Source organism: Benincasa hispida, chromosome 8 (genome assembly GCF_027475165.1).
Source record: "Benincasa hispida cultivar pf3 chromosome 8, pf3_genome.v1.1, whole genome shotgun sequence".
NCBI classification, from domain to species: Eukaryota; Viridiplantae; Streptophyta; class Magnoliopsida; order Cucurbitales; family Cucurbitaceae; genus Benincasa; species Benincasa hispida.
The window spans coordinates 791,353-814,188 of NC_143485.1; the positions used below are offsets into that span (position 1 = coordinate 791,353).

Sequence of the window (22,836 nt, forward strand, 5' to 3'; positions counted from 1 at the left end):
GAATTCTAAAGCATGGTCGCAAGTGTTATTCTACTCAAAGGTTTTTTACTTGTTATCTTGCATGCATTATCTTTTTGAAATTCTCTTTTACCCCCTTACCTACCTTTGCATTGATATATTGGCATCCATGATGGTATTTATAATTCACTACATCTGCTAACTAAACATCGCAAGGTTCACATCACTTTTAATAACCTCCTCAAAGAATGACAGTCTAAGTTTTGTTATGTATAAACCTCTACTCAAACATTTGTTGTCGCCTTCCTGATAAGTTTAACTTTAGCTTTTCGGCGAGAATGCTGTTGATCTCTAGCAGTGGTCCCAAAAAAATGCATTTATCACATTGCGATGCTATAAAAAAAATATAATAATAAAAAAAATGTTTGGGAATAAAAACTTCACTGTCAGCGCAAAGAGGAAACTCAAGCTGATAAGAGTTAAGTTGTGAAAGACACTTACTCATAGTTAGATACTTCACATGACACCCATGCAGGTAAGCCAAAATGAAAGTAAGTGGTCATGATCGACCCATAAGAGCAACTCCTCTGTCTGGCGCAAGCCCAAATTAAGTCAAGGCAAGTGTTGAGTTGCATATGGCACACAACCGAGGTTGGCTGTCTGCATGACACTCGTGGGGGCAAGCTAAAATGAAAAGCGTAACCAGGTTCAACGCCACATGCTAATAATAAATCGCAGAACTTAAATTGTTTTGAATGAACACATTGTTGAAAGCTAAAAGCAAAGTTGCAGAGCATGAGTAAAAAGTTTTTTAGCAGAGGCTTGCCAAATTTAAGCTTAGAAAATTTCTCTTTCAAGAAGTAGCCGAGTTGAGGAAAGCATTGTTGCCATGGTTAGAGATATGAGTAAATTATATTCTGAGAGCCTGGTCATCGCAAAGGAAAGCCAGAGGGTGAATTATGAATTTCTTGAGTATAAGGCATGCTTGAAGACAAGCATGATTCTAAGTTTGGGGGTGTGATGATGGGCAAAAATGCAAGTTATTGTAGGCCTTTTATTCATAATTATGAAAGCTGTTAAGTAGAATTTGCGATGATTGTACTAAGAATTTATGAGAAAATGAGCTTACATCGATCAGCATAAAGAATCTTGGCTAACCCACTATTATCGTTACTTTGCATCCAATTGTCTATTTTTGTAGCTAACATAGGAATCGATTGCATGCGGTGAATCTCGCCATCACAGAGGCGTCACATACGTGATCGCATATGCTCGACTCATGGATGTTGTGGCCATTAACCGCATGCGTCCATCACATAGAGGTTGCAGCTACAGAGTATAACCATAATAGAGGGATGACCGCAAGGGTGGTGGAATGTGATGATACTTTGGAAACCAAGCATGAACGCATACCTTGGGAGTATCAAAAGGTGATGTTGACATTTCACCTACCACGTCGCTAGTAGCAGAGATTCAGAGCAGGTTCATCATGTAGTTAGCTGCAGAATTTCAGAGAAGGACCATTAATGCTATCGGTAATCGAACTCTATAAATAGAAGCCTTGGAGCACAACTTCAGATATCTGAGCTTCTGCCTTCGGGCAGATCCTTGTGATTCAGACAAAAGCATGAGAGGATATTCTTGAGAGTTCTTCATTCCTCCTACCCTTCCGAGTGACGACCGGAGCTCCGCCGGAGATAGATCTTGGGAGAGACTACTCCACCGCCCATCCATGGCACCACCGGCAGCCTTGACACACATCTGATGGACGTAAGACATTGCCCATCTGGCCCTCCATATCACTTCTATCTCTGTATTGTATTACATTGTGGCTTAAGAGGTTAATACATTTTGTGATCAATGCATTTCCCTATTTCCTTCGATTCCATGTTATTTTTCTCCTCATCATTTACTTTCACTGCAAAGACTAAGTAAGGTTGCTAAGAGGATCGCATACTCAATCTTGCGGCGTAGACATATGAAGCAAGTAGCAAACCACCGAGAGGTGTGCGTTGCACAAGTGTTGTGAGAAAATCCTATTTGCTTAGTATGATGCTGTAGCAATGCTTGTCTGTGAGCTGATCAGCGGTAGCTAACTGCCCACTATTATGCGTTACTTTGCGTCCAATTGTCTATTTTTGTAGCTAACGCAGGAATCGACCGTATGCGGTGAATCTCGCCATCGTAGAGGTGTTGCATATACGATCGCATACGCTCGACGCATGGATGTTGCAGCCATTAACCGCATGCCTCCATTGCATAGAGGTTGCGGCTACAGAGTATAACCATAATAGAGGGATGACTGCAAGGGTGGTGGAATGCGATTATATTTCAGAAACCAAACATGAACGCATACCTTGGGAGTATCAAAAGGTGATGTCGAAATTTCACCTACCACGCCGTTAGCAGCAGAGATTCATAGTAGGTCCATCACCCAGTTAGCTGCAGAATTTCAGAGAAGGACCATTAATGCTATCGGTAATAAAACTCTATAAATAGAAGCCTTGGAGCACGATATCTAAGCTTCTTCCTACAAAAGTGTGAGAGGATATTCTTGAGAGTTCTTCATTCCTCCTACCCTTCCGAGTGACGACTGGAGCACCATCGGAGATAAATCTTGAGAGAGACTGCTCCATCGCCTATCCATGGCACCACCGACAGCCTTGACACACATCTGATAGATGCAAGACATTGCCCATCTGGCTCTCCATATCTCTTCTATCTCTGTATTGTATTACATTGTGGCTTAAGAGGTTAATACATTTTGTGATCAATGCATTTCCCTATTTCCTTCGATTCCATCTTCTTTTTCTCCTCATCCTTTACTTTCACTGCAAAGACTAAGTAAGATTGCTAAGAGTATTGCATACTCAATCTTGCAGTGTAGACATATGAAGCAAGTAGCAAACTACCGAGAGGTGTGCATTGCGCGAATGTTGTGAGAAAATCCTATTTGCTTAGTGTGATGCTGTAGCAATGCTTGTCAGTGAGCTGATCAGCGGTATCTAACTGCCCGGGAGGGTAAGTGGTGGAATGCGTTAAGCAAAATAAGCAATGTTCCTAGAGATAGGAATAATCTTACGTCAACCTTGTTTATGTGATTACCTTTTCTTATGAGCGCATCATTCATCATTTAGGCATACTTGAGAGAGCAGTCTAAAGACCAAATCTAGACTTGAGAGAGTCAGATTGGATCGCATAGGCGAAAATAGAGGCTTAGAGATAAGCTCTGTTTGCTATCTCACAGTGTATGCACCCTATAGGTAGGATATGGTGGTCTGCGGTCATCTTGTTTATGTGTGGGAGCATGTGAGCAAGAATAGAGACTTAGACATAAGTCCTCTCGACACTATCACATATACATCGCATGCGTCTTTGTCAAGTGTGTGTAGCATAATTGCATAGCTTGCGCTGGCTGGGGTTACCCTTGCGATCAAGCTAAGAGTTGCGGTGAAGTCATCCTCGCCATTTTATCTATTTTCCCATGCATTTTATTACGCGTTAATAGTTTCTGTGTCTCTATCTCTCATAGTCATACTTCGACTGCTTAATCTGTTAGTTAGGAGTAGGAGTGGCGCATATCCCATAACCTTCAATATTCTTTTATTCTTCGCCGTAAACACTTTACTTCATAAAATTTAGCTACAAGTCCCTGAGTTCGACCTCAGATCACCGAGAAACTTAGGATCTCGTTATACTTGGCGAGAGAGCAAGAAAACTTGTGGCAGGAACGGAACGCATGGTCATCGCATAGGTTGTTAAACGCATTTTGCATATCCCTTAGATCAACACATGACCAATGACGCATGGAGAACAGACATTTCTTTATTGAATTTTTATGAGAGTAATTGAGAGAGAGATTGATTTTTCTTTCTGTGTTTTTCACAAAAAAGCGTGGACAACTCTCCCAGTGAAACTACATATTTCATTTCCTTTTATTTAAAGAAAAAACGAGGGGGGAGTTGTAACTCTTCTCATCTTAACTGCCCATTCCACTACAATTGTAGGGGAATTATTAAATTAACAAAGATAATATATATTGAGTCCAATCAAATTTAATTAAGCCATATATTAAAATTTTATTAATCCAATATATAAATGTATATCATATTCCAATATACATATACTCTCATCACTTATAGTTTGAATATGAATCCAATTCATATTAATTAATGTTTGAATCTTATTCAAATATTAATACCTTCAAATTATAATGTTTAAATATGAATCTCATTCCAATTAAAATTTTATATAATAATGTATCTATATACATTATATTAATTGCATCATATACAATAAATTCCCTTAAACTACAATTTGAATATTTTTTCAACATTTAAATCCTTGTTTAATCTCGTTATAAGTTAGTAGAGAGACCTAATGGACCTATAGTTATCAGCTCTAATGATACAAGATTAATTAATTAAACTCTTTAATTAAATAAATCAATATTTATTAACTATGAGACACTCCACTAAAGACCCAAAGCTGTGTTGAGATTGATGTCCTAAATCTCTTATATTCTCTTAGTTTGTAAACTTGTGTAGACAAATTATTATTAAGATAATAATTGTTATTTTATATACATTAACACAATCCAATAAACTAAGATTCTAGGTTATTTTATGTAACTTAAACATGTATATGGAGATATACGGGTGGATTATCTTTAAGTAATAACTTCAATGGCCTATAGTAGATGGATAAGACTAGGCACTTTATCATGGTGACACTACGAAAATGACCCATTTTGTAATTGTTACAATTGTTGTAAAGTATTATAATGATATGATCTTGATCATTCATGTGGAGACATGTGAGCAAAGGTATCCTATACAAACAGTTTCTATAAGACCGTACCATGAAATGATTAGTCTCTCTTTTTAACACCATTACTAGAAGAGACTTACATTTCACTAGGATTACCATAGGTGACTTGACCTTAATCTTGAGTGAGTTATGAACTCCTACTTATGAAAGTGAGTCCTTTTAATTTGCATGGGTGAGAGTGGCCAGATTTCTAACTCAATATGCCTGCCATTTTGGGGATTCGTCTGAGTAGGGAGCTGGAAACTCAACTGCACAAGATGGAATTCACTCCTTCCCTTTGTTAAGGTATGTAGATGAATTATTTCCTTAAGGGCTGATTTTGGGTCTTGAACAATGAGGGCCCTCACCCTTTCACTTGCCAAAGGGGGGTCTAGTTATAGTGAGACTATGACTAATTGTTTATTAGCGGGATCAGTGGTACTTAAGGAGTTAGATGTAACTACATAGGTAAAATGATAATTTTGACCCGACTGTACTTACAAACAATTTGTGAAGGTTCAATGCGCTGTTGATTGGTTATATCTAATGGACACATAAATATATATACAATGTGAAGAGTGCAACTATTCGTCTTTAGAGGAGCAACCGACGGTGAATGAATGTTGATTAATTTGGTTAAAGAGTTTAATCAATTATGCTCGTATCATTGGTTTCAATTTGTACGTCCATAAGATCCTCTTGTTAGCTCAATAAGAATTAAAGAGAATCAAACAAATTTTGATTTAATTTGAATTGTTCAAATTAATTAAATGGTAATATTAATTATATGTGGTTCATACAAAAACTATAGGTCAAAATTAATATGATTACAATTCATATGAAAACTAGTTGGATGAGAGACCATTTGAATATGATTCAAATATTAAACTATATGAATACAATTCATATAGAAACTATAGGTTAAAATTAAAATGGATATGATTCATATTGATACTATAGGTTATATGAGAAGAAATAAACTATAGGTTATATTACATGCGATATAATAAACTATAGGTTATACGTTATATGTAATATAACATATAGTTTGGATTTAATTATATTAAATTGGTTTAACATAATTTAGTTTTGAATTTTGAATTCAAAATTAATAACTCTCCTCTCTCACATATTAATAACCAACATTGTTGTTTATTTGAAAAGAACGTTTTGTTTTTTTAAACACAAAGGTTGCATCTTGAGGATCATCTTCTTGTTCTCATCTTCTTCAATTGAATCTTTTGAAAAATTCTCTCAAAAAAACACAAAGTTCCCTCACCAAAATTAACAAGGAAGCCAATTCCTCTCCTATGATTCTCTCCTTGAGGATAACAAGGAAGACTCTTTGTGGTGGTGTTCGGGAAGCAAAGTTGTGTTGCTGTGTTGCTGAGTTCGGGAGAAGCAGAGAAGTTTTCATTGATCATGATCTCACTGGAGAAAGGAAGCGAGAAGATTAGATCTTCAAGGGTTAATATAATTTCTTCCCTTTTCCACTCTATTTTTGTAGAAGCATGTTAAGGGTGAATGTTTGTCCCGTAGTCTTTGTTTGTTCTTTTTCTTAAGTTCAATAAAATGAATTTCAAAGACACGAGCGTTCGTTTGCTTCCGTTGTGTGGGAATTCCAAATCACTTCAAGTTGCACTCCTAAAAACAATAGTACATTTATGTATCCATTGAATTAACCATTTTATGTAGGTCAATCCTTTACAAGTTGTTCATAACTACAACTAAGTCAAATTACCGTTTTACTCCTATAGTTACATCTTACTCCTTAAGTACCACTGATCTTATAATGAATAATTTATTTATGGTCCTGCCATAAACAAAGTCCCTCTCGGGCTAGTGAGAGGGCAAGACCTCATTGTTCAATTCATGGAGTTAGCACTTAATGGAGCAACCTATCTACTTACCCTAAAGGTGGGTAGGACTGAATTTCATCTTGTGAGGTTATTTTCCTAGCTCCCCACTCGGTATCATCCCTAAGATGGTAGACTTATTGAGTCGGCAACTAAGACCACTCTCACTCATACAAATCAAAGGACAACTTTCATGACCAAGAGTTCATAAATCACTCAGGATTCAAATTAAGTTACATGGTTATCATATAAAATATTAATCTCTCCAGTTAACGGTGTTATAGTGAGAGATTATATATTTCACAGTCTGATCTTATACAATCTCATTGCACAAATACCTCACTCACATGTCTCCATATTAATCAAATCGTTTGTAACACTTATAACTTTTGTGTCATTTAAAAAGTGGGTCGTATCCATAGTGTTACCAAAATAAGATACCCAACCTAATCCACATAGTATAGACCATTTAGGTTATTACTTGAACCTGATCCACTTGTATGTCAACTACATACTGTTCAAGTTACATGAAATAACCTGGATCTTAGTTTATTGGATTTAAGTTATATGAAGAAATAAATAACACTTATTTATGAAAGAATAAATAAGATTTTTATTTATACAAAAAAAATTCTTTACAAATTTATAGACTAGAAAATTTAGAACATAAATCCCACCATAGTCATGCATATCTCAACCTAGTCATACATACACATTACAAGTTTATAGTTTTTTTCATTTTTGTTTTCATTAATTGATTCTTTCTCTTCTTCTTTTTTTTAGCAGGTAAATATTTCTTTTTTTTTTTTTTCCCTAAGTCTCATATTACAAACTATCAAGCAAAAGGATGATTCTTGGTGGAGCCTTTAGGATTAACAAAAAACGTATAGGTCAAATAACTCAATCCTAAGCCTTCAAAACCATATATAGACGATTATGTGCTAAAAAATGCAAGTAAATCAAGAAAAAATTTAAATTTGGCCTAAAATTCATGCATGCATGCTGATGAATCCTAAAAGATGTGAATACATGTTATCTAAAGCTAATCACAGAACATCATCATCACAATACATGTAGCAGAATCATCCTATAATCAACTCAAGTATAAAGTTCAAACTCAAGTGCTCAAGTAAACAGAAAAGCTCCACTGGTAACGATTTTGTGCTTTGGTCTTTGAGGTGTGGTAAGAGGGCTCGCCACTTCATATGATACTCTACTTTACTAGGGTTACCTATAAAAGAAAAAGAAAAAGCTAAACTAGAATGCAATAATGAAAGCAATAAAAATTTTCACCTGCCTCCCTCCAGGAAGGACAAAATTTTAATGTCGATTGCTCGACGTGACCCATACCCTATCAAGGCACATAGAAGTTCTCGTACTTATTCGACCCATTCTTGTTTGAACTTATAGTTGACTATCACTGAATACAATTTAATCATTAGCTTAACAAAATTAATATGAATGGATGGTCAAGACGAACATATAACTAAGCATAGAAGTTCAATTAAAACAAGAAACACAAACATTCAACAAAGAATCAGAGAATTAAGAGTAAATTCTCACAATCAATGTAAATGGGTATCTCCTACCCCTAAGCTACCATACTTACCTTAACTAAACATAACGAAAGATAATGAAATCTAAAGAATAAAAAAGTGTTAGGTTATACAAGACTAGTTTAATCTTGTCTCTTTAACAAATCCAAAAACATAATGTGATTAAATGAATAGAAGGATATGCATGACAACTATTTAGTTAATTTAAGAATTGACATATGCATTGATTTTCTATTAATGGAGTCTATATGACATGAGCTGATTAGGCTTGATAATTAGATAATCAAATAACCAATTAACATTACAAATCTATGAATTAATCCATAAATAGTCCAACAGTCTTTTAGTCAGCAAAGGTAATTTTGTGCTATGTTCTATCTCTTTCTAAGTCTATCTTACTTTCAATATTTTAAATTCATGCATTTTAGTTTTCATGTCGGACCAAAACCAAAACCAAAACTCCTCGTCTTTTATTACTTTCCAAAGATAAATTTAACCTAAGGAGATTTTACTATAAATTCCATTCGACTCATTCTTGCTACTAATACTATATGTTAGGTCAATATAAATATTATTAGATTGACAACGTTGAACCCATCACTCATCCAACTTGGCACCGATTAGATATCAAATATTATATTGAATGTGGGTGAATTAAAAATGGTTTTAAATAAGCAAATATTATATTAAATGTGGTTTATTTCATTTAAGGTTATTTTGGTAAAATAAAAGTTTTAATAAGTACCTAAAATCTTTCAAATAATAATTCAGTTTTTATTGGACAAATTTAAAATTATGACCGAAAATCAAATAACTTTTGTCATACTTTTCAATTCGAGATAAAAGACAAGCTCCCAGCGAGAATCGAACTCGCGACCTTTCACTTACGAAACGAACACACTACCACTATGCTATGGAAGCAATTGTAAGGTTGACAATATTACGTCTCTATCATTATATTAATATTTAGAATAACAACTTTGCATAATTAATATAATGATTCATGCATTTTGTATAATTATTTTGGTTTAGTTTCTAGTATTATCATGTTGTCCAATTTAATCCCTATGGATTAAATGTATAAACACCATTAGTAAATATAAAATTCAAAATTAACTTTTATTTTTTTTACAATATGGTGAGAGGGAGAATTGGACTTCTAACTTTAAAGTTGATAATACAAACATCATGTCAATTGAACTATTCATTTTGGACATCAAACTTATATAGAATCATATTTCTAGGGTGGTAGATACTATCAAAGAATATAAAATATGTCACTTAAGAGAGGAGAAAAGTGAGTGGAATTATAGATGAGCGAATATATTTTAATGAATAAGTGTATAGTTTGGATCTTATATTTTCTTTGAGTTACAATTCTTTTTTTTTTTTTTTTCTTTCTAACTTTACAAATAGGAGAGATTGAGGATCTCAAATTAGAAAAATCAATGGATCTCACACTCTTTATAAGATAAATATGTTACTCTTCTCAATGTTAATTGGTTTTGAGATGAAACCATCATGTTATCTAATAGATGTCCCAATGACTTGTGCTCGATTGTCTGCAATAAATAATATTTAACCATGAAATCCTAAGAGTTTTCTTGATTGATGCAAAAAAAAAATAGCTTATTTTAGGAGCTATCAATTACAAGTTTATGTTCGTTTGTTTAAAACTAAATCATATAACCAATCTTTCACATGCACAAAATTTGCAATTGTACAAAAGTTACATCATTTCATTTGCCAAGAATTAAAAGAATTTTACTTTCATAACAGGTTCCTTGCATATATACAGCAAAATGAGACTAAAATATTGCAAATATAACCAAACGTAAAACTAATTGCAAATATTAGAAAATTTTACCAGTAGAAAATATCCACAAAAGCTGTCGAGGGTGCAGAAAGAAATAAAGGTGAATTCCTTAAATTCTCAATTATAGTGATACATGATAGAACTACAAAAAATATCACATACGATAGTATCAGAAAAATGTTATCGTAGTCTTTTGATAGCATTTTTTGGGACGCTGTCATATGCGATATTACTGAAAGTCTCTGACTTTTCATATCATTTTTTGACGCTATAAAAGTGCTATAAAATATCTGTTTTCAATTGCATAATTTTTAATGCTATGGAAATGTTTATAGCGTTGATAAAAAAAATGCTATAATTTTTCTTTCATAACGTTTTTTATTGCAAAATAAACATGCTATAAAAGACATTTCATAGTATTTTTAAACACGCTGTCGTAGTAGATATTGTTAGTCTAATATTTTAATGATATTTGACACATTTTTATCACTTTAGAATAATATGTAACGACTTTTATAGCATTTTATATTGTTAGCAAATTGTTTTAAATAACATTCTAAATAAACTTCAATTAATTTATATTGTATTTAAAACATTAACATCAAAATAAAATTCCAAAAGTTATGTCTTTAGCCCATATTATGTTTACTCTCCAAAAAATGTAATCTCATTTTATCTACATTTACAGAATAAAAATAAACAAAAACTTCAAATTTCTAGCAGATACAAATAAAACATCATATTAACATGAAAAGCTAATATAATCAATAGTGTGTTCTAACACATAGTACTTTCAAACAAAGCAGTTTGTACATTCATATTCCAAACAAAATGAGTACATATATATTTCCAAAAAGTTGGCTTAGATTTGCAAATAATCATTTCGAATCAAACATTAATCACATATAGGTCAAAACACAACCTTCAAAATCGTAAGTGCAAGGCCCCATTGCTATTCAAGGATGTGAAGACAAATGCTTCTATTAGTACTTGATATTTGGCTCAAACACATTGACTATGAAAAACAACGTAAACAACAAAGAATAGAAAATCATTAAGCCTTGCTCTCCTATTTGATTAAAAAAGAAGACAATAACCATAAAATCATCTTGTACAAATCATTAAAAGCAAAAAATACAAAGATAAACATCTCAGTCTCACAAAGAGATAGATCCACTACAGTATTGAAAGAAAATAATGAAAAGAAAATAAACCCAAAATCAAGTACAAATCAGCTCAACATAATATTTCTATATCATCCCAATATGCTATAGTTTGTAAGTTAACTACTCATGCATTGATCATCCAAAATAGTTATTAAATACAAATAATAATAGCATAAAAAAATTAACTGGCAACTAAGATTTTTCTTACGAGCTCTATGTACAAGTAATTTAAGAAGAAAATAACACAGCACAAATCATAATAAAGAAAAGAAAAGAAAGAGTATGTACTTTAAAGAGCATTTTGACTCTCAAAACAATCAGATAAGTGTCTAACTGTCATCTTTACTCTCAAATATTTCTAGAAAGTATCGAAGTATCATTTTAACTAGGTTTTAAAATGTGACTAGGTGACATTTCGAACATACCATCAAAGCCACTTAACGAGTTTCTAAAAAGTGGGTAAATGATACTTTGAAATGGCAAGAAAAATTGTTTGTTATACAACCTATTGATAACAAATGTGTACTTTACATTCACATTGACTAGTTACTGGAATGTAATTTTTTAGTGGACATTATAGTATCTTACCATCATCTATTGAAATAACCTTCTTTATGAACAAGTCTACCAAAAAATTCATACGATCAAACCAAGTAATAGATGATTAAATAATATACATAAGTCTATTTCTCAGAAGCTTCATAATTAGAGAGCCCGTTTTTAGAGAAATAGAATTGGATGAGAAAGTTTATTAAGCTATAATAAGAAGAAATGCCTCGAGAGAAACAAGCAGACTGTAACAATGAGCGTGTATGGTGAGTATACAAAGAGATACTGTAATTAGAACCATTTGCCAATTTAAATTTTAGAAGATATATATATATATATATATATATATTATCCAAATAGAACGTAATTTATGTTCATAAAAAAACAGTATGGATGGATTCAATCCTTGAGATAATTGAAAACCAAAGAATGATCATAAGTTTTTGTGCAACTATTCCAATGAAATGCACAAATCAAACAACCTTCTTATAATAAAAAACTCAAGAAAAAAAATCCCATAAAATGGTAACTCCACTGAAAGGAAAAACAAATTACAAAATGAAATAAGCTTCATGTAATAATAACGAAACATGACCTTAGTAACTTGAAAATAAAAAGGGTGATAATGCCATCTCCAAATAAAAGTTACCACTGTTTCACTGCAATTCACACATGATTTATTGTAATGAGTTAGAGCAAATCAATTTATAAACTTTTTAAGCATTCTAATTATGAAAACTAAGTCAAAATCAATAGTTAGACTCAAATGTAAAACATAGTGGGAATGATGGATGTTAATATACAAAATTGTTATTCTTGACCAAAAAGACAACTGACCGCTACAACTAAATAATAGTACATATTCTTTATATTCTCGACTTTGGAAAGATATAGAAGAAGAAAGCAGCACAATTAGAAATGCCAAATAGTACAAACATGAGGTTCAAATTCATTCACATGCTTTGATCCAAACCATTTAATTTAAGTAATGAACTTTATAGTTAGGCTTATAACATACCATATTTATTCCCAAAATCATTTAAAAAAATTAAAGTCACAAACAAAGTCACTGCAAAAATTATAGCTAGCGACACTAATAAACCAAACTACCATTAATATTGTGAAGCATAATGATAGGTCCAAAACTTACGTCGTTAATAAGCCACAAACTTGATCAAAAGAAAAATTTGTAAATACCGAATTATTCCTATCACTACAAAGACGTAGTAATAGTGGTAAGTCCGAGTCGATCCACAGAGAAGCGCGATCGGTTTCGTTAAGTTAATTTTCTAACTAAATGGGGATTTTGATGTGGAAGAGATAAATGCGTGAAATTAAAACAAAAGGGGTAAATATAATCTATAATAGAAATCTATCTAATTTCTAGAGAAAAAGAGAGTTTCCTACCAATTTCTTTTATTAGGCATCAACTAATTATACTAAATCTATCAACCCCTCAACCTATTAGAATATCTAATAGCCCAATTAGCCAAATTCGATATTAAACCAAATTAGCCCTAATTCAATTTATAACTCTTCCTTCTTAGTGGCATACAAGTTAAAATTGAATTGCATTACCAAATGATTCCATTGTTGAGACATGCTACAAGCCAGAAAAGCAATATCTTATAGCATGATTTATTTGGAAAAGATTATATTAGGGTATACATGCATTTAGTAAGAAAAATTCTAGACTTTACACATGCTATCCTAATATGCACAACTAAATCAATCAATATATGCATAGGCTATGACGATTTTGCAAACAATAATTTCAATAGATCAATTTATAAAAATTGCATTAAGATTCAATCAAATCATCCCAAAGACTTCACAACAATTCAATTAAATTAATTAGAAATCCTTCAAGAAATTAAACATAGGGCTCTTGCTAAAAAAATTAGATAGGAGTTACCTCTTAATTCATAGATAAATTTGAGATACACATTCAATCCGTCGATTACAACCCAAAAAGAAAAAAGAAAAACTAACCTAAAGATACTAAAATTTGAAGAGAAAGGAAGAAGATTGAAGCTTAACCTCGACCTCCATCAATTCAGCCCCCAAAAGTTAGCATAATTTGACCTAACACTGAAGGAGATATTTATAGAAAATCGAGGCAGCGTCGCAATGCTAGAACTAGTGTTGCAATGCTGAAGCAATTGATCAGGAGCGTCAGGCGAAGAAGTACAACGCTGCCCCTTGACGCTCACTTGCGCGTGCGCGAGGCTCTCTGTCCGTCAAAGCTCGTAGCATTGCAACGCTGATCGGTAGCGTTGTAACGTGACATTCTGTCTTACAACGTTGGTCAAGCATAAGGAAAAACCAAATCATGAGCGTTGCGACACTAAAGTAGGGGCATTTTGGTTTTTTTGACTCCTTTGAAGCCCATATGCTCAAATCACCTTCAAATTGTTTCAAATTAACCCCGTTCCTTATTAAATCACCAATTCTACCTCTTGATTGCTCGGTACCTATAAAATAGAAAAATAAACACATAAAATCCAATAACGAGCCAGAATTAAGCTAGGATTAATAGTTCTTTTTGAGAGCTACACATAATTATGCTATAATCTCAAACCACTAAACTAGAATTTCGAAACTAACATACCTTAGTAAAGATAATAACATATGGGCACACTCAACTTTGACTTAAATCAAGCTAGAGTAGCAATATAAAGAATAAGATCAATAGAGTTGTGAGGCACTTGGATAAACAAATTAAGTCATAATCTCTAAAGTAATGAAAGTATAGTCCCAGCTATTGTTCGTAGAAAAAATTTTCAACTACTTCAATTCTCAAAGAGTCAGATAAGGAACTATTAAGTACAAGAAAATCAAGGTCAACCCTTCACAAAATATCGTAGAACAATTTACAAAAAGAAATATGCGACTGAGTTAATAATTACTCCATAGTTCTTGACCCAAAGTTAGTAGTTACATAAGGATTCAATTTCATTAACAATAGGAAAAATATTACATACTACATATTAAAACATTTACTCCATAGTTCTTGACCCATAAGTTAGTAGTTACATTCTACTTGCACTATAGAAGCCATAGTAGACTTAACAAAGAGTGTAAAGAAAAGAAGTATATTGGTGGTTTAAAATGCTATTTTAAATGTATTATACCAAAATAATTTAATTAATTTAGTAAAATACTTGTGTATTTTCGTGCTCGTAACTGTTTCTTCTGTTATGTCATGTTCTAAAACTTGAAAAACTGAAAGAATGTTCAAACCAAGAATCCAAACTCTACAACACAAGTTAGCAGAAGTAATCAATCACATTTTGTTTCAATAGAGTTCACATAACCTTCCATTCAAATTTGTCAATTGAATGCCATATTGAAAGCACAACAACAAAATTAAAAATTTCCTAATCTGTCAATCAAAATTCATGCAGTTTCTTCAGTTAAGAGAAACATAGATTGTAAATTGTTCTAGTAAAAATCAACTTCAACTAAAAACATAGATTGCAAATTAAACCAATGCGAGGAAGGTTACATAACATGATTTTTTCTTGTAAACAGATTAATGATTTAGCAACACAAAAGAATAAGTAAATCACTCTTATAACTTCCCCTCCCCCCTCCTCCCAAATCTTAAATTTTACAATAATTTAAGATAAATGAAGGCTTTAGAATCTTGAAAACCTTAATAGAAACTTACAATTCAACAAAATAACATGTCTTTTCTAGTAAAACAATTAAACAAATCTAAACCATCTAACTAACTTTTTAATTCTTAAAAAACAAGCGAACATCAAGCAACTAATCGAGAAAATGCTGTCGATCAAAATAAGACGTGTGAAGAGTTAACCATTTGGCAAATAACATCTACTATTCGTGACAACAAAAATTACATCTCACACACGACACTCTATCCACAAGATTGCTTCAAACGTGCATCATATTAGCAGATTAAATAGTAATCTATTAGACAAATAGATTAGTTCCATTCGGAGCTTAAGAATTTTGACAACAGAACAAACCACTGCAATTAACAAGCTTAAAAAGTACAAACATGCTCATACAAAGTCATTTAGTTTCTACAATTTGGAAGGCTATACTTGCCTTTTTGAAAATTTATTATTTCTAGTTTGAAGAAAAGTTCAACCTCATCAACTTCAATGAAAATTAGAACAACTATTTTTACCTTGATATTTTGTTAGGAAACGGATTGTTGAAAATCTTTATTATCGTAACCAGTTGGTACAATCGTCCGAAAAAGCAATTAAACGATGAACGACTTCTTTATTAAACGATAAGAGTCAAACGAGATTAAACGGTCGCTTATAGTTGTTACTCGATCGCTTACCGAACGCTAAACGATCGTTTACAAGTTCTACACGATCACTCAGTATTACTAAACGATCGCTTACAAAAAATACTCCACGATCACACACAAACTCCTACACGATTGCTTACAAACTATTACACGATCACTTACTAGTTTCTATACGATCGTCTACCAATTGCTATACAATCACCTACCAAATGCTACACGATCGCTGAGCTTTGCTACACGATCGTCTAGTAGAAGTAGACGATGAACTGCACACTGCAATGACTTCTCTGCGACAGAGACTTACAAACTCCCACTCTCAAGAGCTCTCCTTCGTCACTTCTGACATTCAGACTTCACTGCCCTCCCTTCCAGTTTCTTCCTTTTTTTTAAGCCTCAACTTCTCTCAACAGCCTTGACAATAATTCTTAACCGATTCAACCACCGACTTCCCCCTTTCCTCTTTCATTCTTTCTTTTTTGATATTGCAACGTAATTGGAGTCCTATCACATTGTTTTTGTTGAATAGTGGAAACTCCCGGAAAAATTTTCTTTCCTATTTTTATAAAATTTCGTGACTTGGGGCCTTCATGTTATCACATACTAACTAAATTAAGTACCTTAGAAAGCAAGAAAAGGAATAGAACATAGAAAAGGTGAAACATGACTAAAGAAATGTAAGAGACCAACTTGGAACAAATGAGCTCGATCCAAGATAAGCTCCATAGCTAGAAAAGCCTTTTCCAACACCAAATTGAGCATCAGGATAGTTGGAATAAGGTCGTTGGGAGAGTCTTTACCAACACCAAACTACACAAGCGTCGGCAAGACCCGCCTAAAATCTCTTTAATGATATTCAATCTCTACCATTAACATCATTTCCAATTAGTTAAACGAACTTTAAATGGTGAACTGAAAGAATTGGAACGATAAATCTACCTAATAGAGCGTCTCCTTAGAAAAATATTGAAATGGGAATTAGAAACTCACAGTAGGTGGTAGATAGGTATACAAAACAATGGAAAAAGAAAGTGGTATAATTTTTCATACTAACAACTTGGTAAAAGAAAACAACAAAGTTTTGTTACATTTTTTACACGAGTAAGAATTTTGGGACTTGAACCAACCAATGTGCAGCATCCTCCAGCCTGGACAAGAATGTGTAACATGAACAACATGAAAAAGGAAATAGCTAGAAAGAACACATTTGAATTAATCTAGAATGTCCAAAATTTTTAATCCATCTTCATGAGCATTCTCCACTGGCAAATATCCATCAAGCTCCACCCAAAGAATTATATAGATTTTTTAATTTTCAAAACTTCAAATAAGCAACAGAGTAGAGTAACATCATTCACATCAATAAGACACATTTATGGATAGACATCAAATGAATGGAAGTCAACAAGATTTTCAACATGATCAAACACAACAACCTCATCATAAAGACCTAGGATGAAAGTCAGCAAGATTTCTTGAGAATGGTAGTCTTTTGTTCTCCACCTATTGCTCTTCTAGAAATCTTTTTACATCAATTGACATCATCTTTCTAGAAAGGGTCTCAAAGGAATTTAGCTATCACAAAATTACATAATTCTTTATGAATTTTGTCAAGAGGGTAAGCTAGAGGAAGCTTTGAAGGTTTTTCTCGAAATAAGAGGTTATGGAATTCTAGCAGATGCATATTATTATAGTATTTCGGTTGATGGGTTCTGCAAAAGAGGGGAAAATAATAATGGTCTAAATCTAATTGAGGACATGAAATTTTGTCAACTAAAACCATCCCGTCTAGTTATTCGTCTCTGATTTATGGTATTGGTAAGAGCGGATTGATGGATCTCTCCATAGATATTTTTCGTAAACTTCAGAAAAACTTGGTTACAAATATGGCTTGATTTGTTTATGACATTTCGATCAGAGGATTTTGTTCTCACAATAATAGGGAGTATGCTGACAAACTTTTGGATGAGATGGTAGACAATTTATGTCCTGATGTTTTCACTTTTAGTGGAATGATTTGTTGGCTTTATGATACCTCTAAAACAAAGCTAATTTATGCCCTTAATTTTCATTGCTTGTTATGTTTAAATGATTAAATATCCATTCTGGTAGGAATTCGAGCATTTCATATATTTTGGTGGTTTGTAGGCCATTTGGGGTTGTTTTGGAGTTAATGGAAGTGAAATTGGGCCTTTGGAGCTTGATGGATATGAAAGGACTAAAATGCCCGTGGCAAGAGCATTGCAACCCTCTACCGAGTGTTTACACTGAAGGGCAAAAGCATCCATGAGCCAGAGCATCGCAATGCTAGCATTACACTAAAAGGCAATAGTGTGCATATCGTGGAGCGTTGCAACGTTGTCCTGTAGCGTTGCAATGCTATGGACTTTGACGGAAGATGCGTGCGCCTAACGAATTGAAAGAGCGTAGCAGAAAGGGTTGCTATGCTATAGCCTTATGCTACGATAAGAAAAAGTTAGTGTGGCTACGCTCCCTAATATTCTATAAATAAGTTCTTCAAATTTTTACAGCTTGTTCATACATAAATTGATGGAGGCCGAGGAGAGACCTCAATTTTTTCTTATTTCTTTATCTTTGTAGCATCATTAGGTTATTTCTTCATTATTTTTTTTTTCCTTTTGGGTTGTAAACAATGGATTGGATCTCCTCTTTTCTTATGTTAGAATGCTTCAAATAGAGATTAATAAACATATATGATATGATTATTTTTAGCTCTCACGTCCTTAAGAGTTCACGATCGAAATTCATGTTTCACTTCGCGTCACCTTGGGAGTGACCTCCATTCAGAAAGTGTTTACATGAATCGAGATTATGGTGAATAGGGGAAGTTGTTCACCATAAAATCAAATGTGATGTTTTGATTTTAATTTTCACGTCGTAAGATGTTCACACCGTGAGGTTCATGTGGCATGTCGTGTCACCCTAGGAGTGACCTCCATTCGGAAAGTGTTTGCGTGAATCAAGATTAAGGTGAATGTGGGGAAGTTGTTTAATGGAAAATCAAATATACGATATATTGATTTCAATTCTCACATCACCAGAAAAGTCCCACCGTGAGATCCGTGCAACACTTCGTGTCACCATGTGAGTGACCTCCATTCGGAAAGTGTTTTTCATGATGTCAAGATCAAAATGAATGGAGGAAGTGTAGTTCATAGTAAGTGGGTGAAGGATATGTGTCAACGTATCCTACAGTCTCTTTAGTTGGTTTGGACCGTGAGATTCCTATGTTGTGCCTGCTTGTCATCTTTAAATCAATCCCGCTAGTCGTTTAACGACGGCTATCCCCTCGGAAGGTTTGAACATAGGATTTAGAACAACTCAAACTCAAAAAATAGATAGGATTTCTAATGTCGTTTTCAACTTTGACTTTCCAATTTGGGAGCATCGTTGGGGCCGACTTTTAAGGTCTGAAAATAAAGGGTTACACTTACAAAATTACTAAAATGTTAGTAATTCCTAACCAAAAATGATAGCTAAATGACTATCAGAATATGGGTTATTCTGGGAATAGTATTTAGTCAAGAATATCTCGTTGTAGTATCATTGCAAAAATAATCTTTGTTAAATTATTTTGCTAAAACTTAATTTGGTTTAAAACGCAATTCACTGATAAAATTTATTTATATTTTTCAGAATGACGAGTTCATTAGTACAATTATTGGCATCTGATAAACTTATTGGAGATAATTATGCAATGTGGAAATCAAACCTTAATACTATATTGGTAATAGATGATCTACGGTTCGTTTTAACAGAGGAGTGTTCTCCCTGTAATGACCCGACCCCCTAGGACTTAAGTTAGGCCGTTACTAAAATACATGCATGCATGGAACTTAAAACGACACTCCTTTATGATGAAATAAATACTACATAGATAAGGGAAGTTCAAAAGTCCTTTATTAAATGCAAATATTAAAAACAATAATAGGGTACCCATAAATCATAAAGGTTAATAAATCGATATGAAAAACAATTCTTAATAATAAGTTTCGAACGTCAAACTAAACATTAAGAGAAAAATTGAAAAGAACTCTAAATCTCATGATGCGGAAGCATAAAAACTAGTCCCAGTGGCTCAATCACGAATTCCGCTTGTCCATCACTGGTGCATCTCTACCCTTACCTGAAACAACAACATGAGAAAGAATGAATATAAAATACTCAGTAAGTAACCCCACTATTGGGTCAGGCTGGGCATCTATGTCCTCTAGATACCCACCTCTGGCACATATACACATGAAATGAGGAGACTGAGTTCTATCCTACTGTAGTTAAGTATGCCCACTACCTCTGATGAATCCCGAAGGAGACACAAACTGGTGAATCCCGAAGGAAACACAAACTAGTGAATCTCGAAGGAAACACAAAATCTAATGGGCATCTAACTAATCAGTAAGGACATTCGCACAGTCTCAACATCAAAATCATCACCGTACGAATCGATAACATACATATAAACCTCAACATCATGGCTCTACCACATATACATGTATACCTCAATATCATCAGATCAAATACAATCATATGGAAGCACATACCATCTCATACTAGCATTCAAATGTCTATGTGCATATTTAAATAATTCAGATCTTGTACCAGAATATACTTTGATTCAGATCATACTATCAATTTATCATGCTAACATTCTGCCATAACATACCTTCATCATGCTAGCATACATCTAAAGCATACATCTAAAGCCTGGCCCCACAGATAAAATCAAACAACCAAACGATGACAGTGGTTTGAAGTAACGACCCTAACATACACATACAACCATTAAATTTCAGTCCAACAATAATTGTGAAACCTCAGATTCAAATTCAAAATACCCAAAAGCTTACTCCAAGAACTTGATCAACAACCACTCCCAAAAATCTCGACTCCAAAATCTCCTCCTACCAGATTCTAATTCCAACAAACGACGACTTAGAACCTTCAAAACATGAATTAAATGATTATTTAATCCAATAATCAATGGGTGTCAAAATTCTTCAAGAAATCCTTCTCATAATATTGACCTTACCTAAATCCCAGATCTGTTCAAAACCAAGAGTCGACTGCAGAAACTGGAGTTGAATGGTGGCCCCGTGACAGGAACTCGAACAGCCCGTTGGACAGATTTATGGTAGCGGACCAACGGCGCGGGGGTTTGTAGGGCTGGACGGAGGAGTGGCGGGCGACTACGAATGATGGCTCCTCCGATTCGGGCTTGAAGTAGGCGGTGGCGACTCAGACGGACGGCTCCTCCTGCTGGGCAAGATCGGTGCGACTCCGACGGACGGCTCTCTAGCAGGGCGAGATCGGTGAAGAGGGTATGGGGGAGTCGCAAGTCGCAGTTTGTGGTGGCCGAAGGGAGAATCGGCAGCGCGATGCACGATGGGAGTTTGGACAGTGAGGGAGGCGGCGGAAACTGGTTAAAGACGAGGGTGGGGGCCTTCTTTTTGCGAGAGGAAGAAAGAGAACTGTTTGGTTTTTAAAAAAGAATAATAATAATAATAATAATTATTATTATTATTATAATAACTAAAAAGGAAATAGTATAATTATATTTAATTCATTTCCTTATTTCACTTTATACTATTTAATTTCTTTCCTTTTCAAAAGAAAATTAATTTCTGCCATTAATTTTCAAATTGAATTTCAAAATTGAATAATTTTCATGCCAATAGTTAAACTCTCGCACTTATACTTGAAGTCCAAAATTCCAAAAATGTCCTCCAACTAATAACAATTACTGAAATTTCAAATAATAAAGTTACTGAAATTACCTTATTACTAAAAACAAATGTGTGGGGTGCTACACTCCCATTCCTGGCGCCAATGCAAACCGAAATGTCCGGGATGCATATGACAAATGGATCAGGGCTAATGAGAAAGTTTGTGCCTATATTCTTGCCAGCATATCTGATGTCTTGGCGAAGAAGCATGAGAGTATAGTGATGGAAAAGTAGGCATGTGCAGCTGAATTGAGGATCAATTTTTACTCTAATTGCATAAATTAAACATACAACCCTAAATTAGTTAATTATGATTTTTTAGAAACTTTACCTTTGAAGCTCCCGAAACTCACCTATCTCCGCTCAAATACGAATCGAACAACCACTAAAGCTGAACTACTATCCTCTGGACTCAGAACCGGGTAGTGGGACCCGATGGATGAAGAACCCGAGAGAGAGAAAGAGATGGAAATAGTAGAGTGAAATTTGGGTTGGGTTTGGATTTTTTCAGCCCAATTTTTGAAAACTAATTTTGAAAAATGTCCAAAAGTTTTTAATCCAAAATGACAAGCCCATATTTATAGAAAAGGATCATGCAAAATTGCATGAAATAACTTCATAAAATCCCAAAACCTAGAATCCACTATCTAAGTGGGCTTAATATCTCCATTATAAGCCAAAATCAAGCCCACTATTTTGTTAGTGGAATTATCCAATAAAGTTTGACCATTTCCATCTTTCACTTTTTACATCTTTGACCATTTCACTTTTTACATCTTTGACCATTTCACTATAAGTCAACTCTTTCACTTTTTACATCTTTGACCATTTCCATTATTTCTGAGCTTCCGAATATGAACGTATTCATATTCTTGATATTTAAATCACATTTAAATATTAAAGCTGTATCTCTAATCTAAAAAAAAAAAAATCTACCACTATATCACATATATTTGTCGATTTCTCTCTCTTCACCTAATTCGAATAATTCGAATTATTCTATCATACTATTATAAGTTTATTCCATATGAGCCAGTAAGGGAACCTAATGGACCTATAGATCATGGGCTCCAATGATCCGAGATTATCTGGCT

The 22,836-nt window shown here is 33.7% G+C and overlaps 1 long non-coding RNA gene and 1 other non-coding gene across 2 annotated transcripts; both read right to left on the reverse strand.

Annotated features, from left to right (window-relative positions):
* Window positions 1-9,028: 9,028 nt before the first annotated feature.
* Window positions 9,029-9,100, reverse strand: TRNAT-CGU (transfer RNA threonine (anticodon CGU)). The gene has a single exon. It is a non-coding gene; the product is annotated as a tRNA-Thr (tRNA).
* Window positions 9,101-19,897: 10,797 nt separating this feature from the next.
* Window positions 19,898-21,596, reverse strand: LOC150034275 (uncharacterized). Its single transcript, XR_016531089.1, has 2 exons — window positions 21,044-21,596; window positions 19,898-20,140 (listed from the first exon to the last, which is right to left on the reverse strand). It is a non-coding gene; the product is annotated as an uncharacterized LOC150034275 (long non-coding RNA).
* Window positions 21,597-22,836: the final 1,240 nt, after the last annotated feature.